Source organism: Scyliorhinus canicula, chromosome 9, assembly GCF_902713615.1.
Source record: "Scyliorhinus canicula chromosome 9, sScyCan1.1, whole genome shotgun sequence".
NCBI lineage: Eukaryota > Metazoa > Chordata > Chondrichthyes > Carcharhiniformes > Scyliorhinidae > Scyliorhinus > Scyliorhinus canicula.
Genome location: NC_052154.1, coordinates 197755434 through 197764230, shown reverse-complemented (window position 1 = coordinate 197764230; position 8797 = coordinate 197755434). Strand labels below are relative to the sequence as shown.

General features: G+C 45.3%; 1 long non-coding RNA gene across 1 annotated transcript; it reads left to right on the top strand.

The window, feature by feature from the left end:
- Positions 1-6794: 6794 nt before the first annotated feature.
- LOC119971995 lies at positions 6795-7364 on the top strand. Its single transcript, XR_005461960.1, has 2 exons — positions 6795-6848; positions 7217-7364. It is a non-coding gene; the product is annotated as an uncharacterized LOC119971995 (long non-coding RNA).
- Positions 7365-8797: the final 1433 nt, after the last annotated feature.

The window sequence follows — 8797 nt, the reverse complement described above, 5'->3', positions numbered from 1 at the left end:
TGGAAGGGTCTCTCCGCCGAGAGCCGAATCCAAGAGGCTGAATCTTTGTTGGGGGTTCCTTCTTATACTTGGGGGGGCTTTGCGCGCTTTTAGGCGGGCCTTAACTTGGTCCCAATTAATTGGGCAGCTTCTTGATCATTGCCATCAATCTAAACCAATAAAGGGGTGGATGCCCTGATGGCTAGGCGTGTCCTAGGTGGCCGTTGGCCTTGCTTGTTTGTGTCTTTGGTTGGGGTAGTGGCGGCGGACTGTCTGGAACGGTATCAGCCACCTGAGCAATCATGGGCCATCAATATGTAAATCGACTCAGAGTTCGATTCCGTCTGCAAACTGCCTTCCAAATATACATTCAGGCTCTGTGCCTGCTTTGCTTAGTATTGTCCATATTTCCCTATAGGCTCTGCGAGTGTCCATTTTGTATACGGAAAGTGGCCAATCCCAGATGGCTACAAGGTTGCCCTCCTACTGGAACTTGGAGTGAGATTTGAAGGATCCGGTACATAACAAGGAAGTCGCAAGTGTCCTTAAAACAAAATCCGCAAACATCATTAAGGGCAGCACGGTAGCATTGTGGATGCACAATCGCTTCACAGCTCCAGGGTCCCAGGTTCGATTCCGGCTTGGGTCACTGTCTGTGCGGAGTCTTCACGTCCTCCCTGTGTCTGCGTGGGTTTCCTCCGGGTGCTCCGGTTTTCTCCCAGTCCAAAGATGTGTGCAGGTTAGGTGGATTGGCGATGATAAATTGCCCTTAGTGTCCAAAATTGCCCTTAGTGTTGGGTGGGGTACTGGGTTATGGGGATAGGGTGGGGGTGTGGGCTTGGGTAGGGTGCTCTTTCCAAGAGCCGGTGCAGACTCGATGGGCTGAATGGCCTCCTTCTACACTGTAAATTCTATGATAATAATCTATGATTGAATGGCAGGGCAGGCTTGATGGCTGAATGGGCAAATTCTTATATCTTATATTTTTTTGAAATCTTACCGCCTTATTCAATTCTGCATCTTTTTTGGCTGTAAATTCTATGATTCTATGATCTCAGATAAACGCAGAAACTTTCAGAGTGGACAGCACGGTGGCGCAGTGGGTAGCATTGCTGCCTCACGGCGCTGAGGTCCCAGGTTCGATCCTGGCCCTGGGTCACTGTCCGTGTGGAGTTTGCACATTCTCCCTGTGTTTGCGTGGGTTTCACCCCCACAACCCAAAGATGTGCAGGTTAGGTGGATTGACCGCGCTAAATTGCCCCTTAATTGGAAAAAATGAATTGGGTACTCTAAATTTATTTAAAAAAAAGAAACTTGCAGAGTACCCGGATGGAGCCCCAAATAGCAACAATGGATAATTTTGCGGCGAATTTCCCAGAAACTGAGCCAGAAAGGGTGACCAGCAACCTTGATGGGACGGTCCCAAATACAACAAGAGTTCTAAAACCGTTGGCAGCCATCCCAAAACATTGGGATGTGGATGAGCAGCTCACACAAGCCAGGGAACTCTTGGGCGTGAAGGACGACCCTCACAGTCAAACTCTGGGCATTGGACTAGGACAGCATAACCGACGGGCAGGAGTAAAACCCCCCAAAAAGCTGAAGGACCTCTCGCAGGTCTGCAAAGAAAGAATAAGAATAAAAAGTGCAACGGTTATACAGGGACAAAGAATCACAGAAAATACCGTGCAGGAAAGGCCCTTCGGCCCATCGAGTCTGCACCGACACATGAAAGAAACCTGATCTACTCACCTAATCCCACTTGCCAACACTTGGCTCATAGTCTTGTTATGACGTGCCAAGTTCTCATCCAGGTACTTTTTAAAGAATGTGAGACAACCCGCCTCTACCACCCTCCCAGGCCGTGCATTCCAGACCGTCACCACTCTCCTGCCTCTCACCTTGAACTTGTGTTCCCTCGTAACTGACCCTTCAACTCAGGGAACATCTGCTCCCTATCCACCCTGTCCATGCCCCTCAGAATCTTGTCAACCTCGATCAAGTTACCCCTCAGTCTTCTCTGCTCCAATGAAAACAACCCAAGCCTATCCAACCTCTCTTCATAAATGTTCCATCCCAGGCAACATCCTGGTGAATCTCCTCTGCTCCCCCTCCAGTGCAATCAAATCCTTCCTATAATGTGGTGACCAGAATTGCACACAGTGCTCCAGCTGTGGCCTCACCAAAGTTCTATACAGCTCCAACGTGACTTCCCTGCTTCTGTAATCTATGTCCTGATTGATAAAAACGAGTGACCCATATGCCTTTTTCACCACCCTATTAACCTGCCCTTCTGCCTTCAGAGATCTATGGACAAACACACCATGGTCCATTTGTTCTTCGGAACTTCCCAGTTGCAGGCCATTCATTGTATACTTCCTTGTCAAATTACTCCTTCCAAAGTGTATCCCTTCTCACTTTTCAGGGTCAAATTCTATCCGCCCATTTGACCATCCCGTCTTTATTTTCCTGAAAGCAAAGACACTCAACCTCATTGTTAACCACCCGGCCAATCTTTGTGTCATCCTACACAGTCAAGCTTACTGATCCTGCCCCCCACATAGTCATCTATGTCATTTATATAAATGACAAACAATAGGGATCCCAGCACAGATCCCTGTGGTACGCCACTGGACACTGGCTTCCAGAGACTAAAGCACACGTCTGTCATCATCCTTTGTCTCCGACAGCACAAACAGCTTTGAATCCACCTTATCAAATCACCCTGTATCCCATGTGCATTTACCTTCTTTATAAATCTCCCATGTAGGGCCTTGTCAAAGGCTTTGCTGAAATCCATGTAAACTACATCAACTGCACTCCCCTCATCTACACACCTGGTCACATGCTCAAAAAAGTCAATCAAATTCATTAGGCATGACCTCCCTCTGACAAAGCCATGCTGACTATTCCTGATCAAACCTTGTCTGTCCAAGTGGTGATGGATTCTCACCTTCAGAATTTTCCTTTTTATCTGCAATACTCCTGGCATTAAAGTAGAGGCAATCAGCCTTATTCCTTGGAAACTTAATACCGCTGTATTCCCAAAGACGGGCCAAATAGAACGCTGCCCAGCTGCTGTGTAAAACCAACAGGTGCCAACTTGCCAGACAGATCACGGGGCGCCATCCGCGACCATATGTCCTCTCACCACTGGAGCTCGAACAGGGTTTCCTCAAAAACTCTCAAAGCCCAACAATCAGGTGAATCTCAGCAAATTTGCCAAAGACGATGGCCGTGAGGATGAATGGTCTGATAAAGCCAACAGGAAGAGGAAGTGACTACAGCAATTAAGGGGATTGATGATGAGTGTGGCTGGCCAGGACGGAATCAAACTGGAGGAAATGCAGGACGTACATGACGAAGACACAAAGAATAAAGAATGTACAGCACAGGAACAGGCCCTTCAGCCCTCCAAGCATGTGCCAATCATGATGCCCTAACTTTAAAAAAACCCTTCTGCCCTTGCTGTTCATTGGGCTTCAGATGCTGCTGTACAGAATGAAATAGGAAAGGAATGTTGGTGTTGCAGACGGCCCGCTGAGCAGATCCAATGCTTTTCATTTGGTCGTCTGGAGCAACTCCATCCAAACATCCTCCATGAGTTTCTGTGCCAGCTCCGTTTGCTCCTGTTGTTGCCGTTGTTTACTGTCAGCAATCTTTTTAATCTTGTTGACCCTTGATGCATGAAAGAAGTCTGCAGGTCTTTTCCCAAACTGAATGCTTTCCAATGAACTGGAGAGTTTCCTTATGGTCGGGCGTTTCAAGATGCACCTCAATCTCTGGTAACTCTGTGGTTCAGAAGTTACCAAGCAGTTGGATTCTGGATATCTTTGCCGAATTTTTCAGTGTACTTTTGATCTTTATTTTTGTCAAAGCATTCATGTGCATCTTGGGTCTTCATTCACCCTTTGTCTCTCCATCCTTAACCACACTTGTCGCAGTAATGCTGAGCCTTTGACATCTTGGGCCCAGCACTGCCAGTTTGAGCCTTGGCTACAGCTGCTTTTACAGCCTTTTCAGCAGCTGTCACATTCTGTTCCTTTCGGCTTTTGGCTGGTCCTGTTCCGGACTCTGATTCCCTCTGCTCAATATAGCGGCAGCCAGGTTTTCCCTATTAGGGCCGTATAGTTACCTTTAATGATGTGCAGGGACTAGTCTGCGGTCTGTCCGTTTAGCTGCATATTTACATCGATACGGCGCCTCAACAGTGCCTCTTCTCTGGTGTATGTTTTGAGTATTATCTTTGAGGTTTTCCAGGCATACGTCATAGTTTCTCCGGGTAAACGGTTTCTGGAACCAACCAAACTGCTGTGCCAGTGTCCACCTCCATTGTCACTGGTTGTCTGTCCAGTAAAGGAGTTGTATCAGTACATTCAATGACCGTTGGTCATCTGACTGTGACCCTGGTCCTTTTCCATGCCCTTTTTGTTCATGTGAATACTCTTCCCTGATACGATTTTCCACTTGATGTATTTGGTTCTTACTTTTATAATTCTTGGTTGAAACTTGTTTCTTTCTCCCACATGCTCATTCAATGTGCCCCTTTTTACCCCAATTCTTGCATCTTTACTGCCAGCATTCAGTTGCTGGGTGCCCAGGTTTTGCACATTGATAGCAATTTCGAACCTGCTTTCAGCCAATTCCTTATCACCCTTAGTGCCCAAGCTTAATTCTAAAGCCTTCTTTAGGTCTAAGTTGCTCTCTGTTAACAGCCTTTACTGGATAGCTTCACTTCTTAGCCCACACACGAGTCTGTCTGTAATGGTGCCGTTGAAGAGGTGAAAAGGGCAGCACGGTAGCATAGTGGTTAGCATAAATGCTTCACAGCTCCAGGGTCCCAGGTTCGATTCCCGGCTGGGTCACTGTCTGTGCGGAGTCTGCACGTCCTCCCCGTGTGTGCGTGGGTTTCCTCCGGGTGCTCCGGTTTCCTCCCACAGTCCAAAGATGTACGGGTTAGGTGGATTGGCCATGCTAAATTGCCCGTAGTGTCCTAAAAAGTAAGGTTAAGGGGGGGCTGTTGGGTTACGGGTATAGGGTGGATACGTGGGTTTGAGTAGGGTGATCATTGCTCGGCACAACATCGAGGGCCGAAGGGCCTGTTCTGTGCTGTACTGTTCTATGTTCTATGTTCTAAGACATCCCCAAATTCATAGAATTCGGCTAATTTCTGTAAAATAGCTACAAATTGTGTGATTGATTCACCCTCTTGCTGGTTACATTTGTAGAATCTGAATCTCTTGGCTGTGACCAAGGGTTTAGGTGTGAAGCGGCTTTGCAGTATCTCCACAATTTCACCATGAGTTTTTGAGCCTGGTTTTTCTGGTTGCACCAGACATCACAGGAGGTTGAAAGCTTTTCCCCCCATCATGTTCAGGAAAGTTAGGACTGCTATGTATGCCGAAACTTTGTACACCTGGACAAAGTATTCAAATCTTTCAGTGTATGAGCTCTGGCGCTCAGAGCTTTCATCATACGGTCCCATGGTGCCAAAAACTCCCACCATTTTACTTTGGAAAGGCTTGCATAAGCACAAATGTGCCACAAAAATCTTTCAGCATTACCTTGCTTTTGTTTGAAAAAGGGTGCCCCTCAGCTCAGCCTGTTTCCTTCCAAGTTTGGTTCACCCCTAGCTCTAAACTATTGTTGCAGGGTATTTGTTTCTTTACCTGCTTCCCACAGTCAAAGGAGCACTGTTCTAGAGCTTTCCGGGCAGAGCACGTGACAAGCTTCCTTTGATGCTGTTTTCTCTGAAATATGAGTTTAAATTTTGGTTCCTTCGACGGCTGCCCCTATTATTCGGCACTCTTCCATTGGCAGCTTTCCTGGAGCAATGTTTTTGTCTTCTCAATCCTTTTCGGATGGCCCTTGCGTGGATCAGTAATTTTTCTATATTTTTTTATTTCCCTGGGTAGACTGCCAGCGTGGTGCCGACCTCCTCGTCGCCCGTTTCCTTTATGTTTCTTTTTAAAGGATGAACTTACAGACCACAAAGGTACAAAACAAACAAGAGCTTTATTGGAAAGGTGTTTTCACACAGGCTGCTAGAATAGATAGACTGACTGTTACCCCGCCCAAACTGCCAATGACATCAGCAGTATGGCATGTGATCGAAACCTTGAAATGACCTTCTTACAACTAGGAACAAACATGAATATACAACCGATTCATCGTAAGCAGTGTTATGGTGAAGCTATACTGCATTTTAGTCTTCAAAGTTATCTGCCAAAACTTAAGCTAAATGTTAAGTAAACACAATTTTCACAAGTCGATTTTGTGACCTCTGCAGACATATCAATTCACTTTAGCAGAATAATTTGTTACTTATTCCATTAACAATCTGTGCATGGTATAACTTCCTGTCCTTTATTCAAAACTATCATCCCCATCTCTGAGCCACTTCAGCCACAGAAACACCAGCTACTATTCCCTACGAGTATACCATAGAAACATCAATCCTACAGAGCAGAGGGAGGTCATTCAGCCCATCAAATCTGCACCGACCCTCTGAAAGAGAACTGTACCTGGGCACACTCGCCCGCCCTATCCCGGTAACCCCATAGCCTCACCTAACCTGCTCATCTTTGGACCATGGGCAGTAACAGAAGGACCCGGAGGAAACCGGTGCAGATGCTGGGAGAATGTGCAAACTCCACCCAAGGCCAGGTCCCTGGCGCTGTGAGGCAGCTGTGCTAACCACTGTGCTACAATGCCACCCTGTATAGTGACCAGTTGAACAATTAACATATTTAAATATGCTGTGCTTTGGAAGGACCTAATTATTGTTTTGTTTTATTTATAGCCACATTTAAGAAGGAGCCATGTGGAAGTGGTATTCTGCAGACGAGCCGCCCCCAGCACCTTCAGGGGTAAATACATCTTAAACAATCAATGCCATTCCTTGCAGCTATATGCAACTTGACATAAAGATGAGAGATGTGGACATTTTGATTTTGTGGACTGTTTTTTGCCACGTGCTTTTGATACTACTTGTAAAAAATATACATACGAGTGCTTTTTCATGCATTTAATTGGACATGCAACTACGAATTGTCTCCATTCTCTGGTCATTTTCAACGCTTTTCAGTTAAATTTCTGGTGCGGTAATCTTGCTGAATTGAAGACTTTTTAAACTTGATTATATTGAAAAGATTGTGATCTTCAGTGCAGAAGTTGTTTGCTTCTTTGTTACCATATCGCTATTAATGGTATCTGATCCATGCAAACTATTCTGCAGACAACAAGCCCCCAGAAGAGTGTTGGTGATCATTCTGTAACCGATCTAACTGAGCAGCTGATCCAGAATGAGCAACTGGTTTTGCAGCTGAAGGAATTAATTCGGGAGAAAGATAATCAGCTTCATGTGAAAGATCAGTTCCTGAAGGTAATATAACTGAGAGAACTGAGAGCATGCGATTTTGCCTCTGTTTTAAGTGAGTTGTGGAAAGCACTGCCGCTTGGTATATACTTGTGTTAGTTGAGCTTTAATCAAAACCTCAAAGTTCAGAGACACAAATAAGAGGTACACAGCAGCCGCCATACATTTTTATTTGTTTGGCTACGAACCTGTTTATGAAATAAATAATCACTAATGCTTCTTATTCCGTTGTTAAATGATGAACATGCTCATGGTTATTTGGAGCTGTCAAACTTGCCTCTGAGCCAGAAGGTCATTGGTTCAACTCTCATTCCAGGGACTTGGGCACAAATTCTAGGCTGAGACTCCGGCGTGGGGCTGAGAAAATGCTGCACCTTTGGAAGTGTTGTCTTTAGGGTGAGAAGTTAAACCAAGGCTCTGTCTGCATTCTTAGGTGGATGTAAAAGGTCCCATGGCACTGTTTCAAAGATTAGGGGAGTTATCTATCAGGTCTTGGGTCAATATTTATCCCTCGATTGATGTTGCCCATGTAGATGATCCAGTCATTCTATCATTGACTCTGCTTCAATAAGTACTTCATTGATTGTAAAATGCTTCGGAATGCCTTGAGGTTATTGAAGGTACCGAATAAATGTAAGACTTTTTTCTTTACATTCAGAGTTTAACGCTGACACAACGCTGAAACCCCGCATCTGGAGAGACTGATTTTTTGCTGTGTTATTTTCGGCTTGACTCCAGATATGGGCTGCATGTTGTGTTGTATTTGTAATGTCAGGGCATCCTCTATTGGAAAGATGCATTTTCCTGTAAACCTGGCTATTGTATTAACAACTTGGATGTAGAGATAGAAGGTTCTATAGCCAAATTTGCACATGACACTAAAATAGTGGGACAGTAAGTTGCAATGAGGAAACGCGGTAGCACCGTGGTTAGCACTGTTGCTTCACAGCTCCAGAATCCCATGTTCGAATCCCGACTGTCTGTGCGGAGTCTGCACGTTCTCCCCGTGTCTGCGGGGGTTTCCTCTGGGTGCTCCCGTTTCCTCCCACAAGTTATTAGGTAATTTGGTCATTCTGAATTCTCTCTCTGTGTACCCAAACAGGCGCCAGAATGTGTCGACTAGGGTCTTTTCACAGTAGCTTCATTGCAGCGTTAATGTAAACTTACTTGTGTGACAATAAAGATCATGAAAATAAAAGAGATAAGAAATTTACAAATGGATATAGACAGGTTAGGTGAGTAGCCAAAATTGGCAGATGGAGTTTAACGTGGATAAGTGTGAGGTTATCCATTTTGGTCAGAAAAAATGGAAAAGCAACTTATTATTTAAAAGATGAGAAATTTCAGAGTGCTTTGGTGCCGAGGGATCTGGGGGTCCTCATTAATGAATCTCAGAAAACCAGCATCCAGCTGCAGCAGGTAATAAGAAAGGCAAATTGA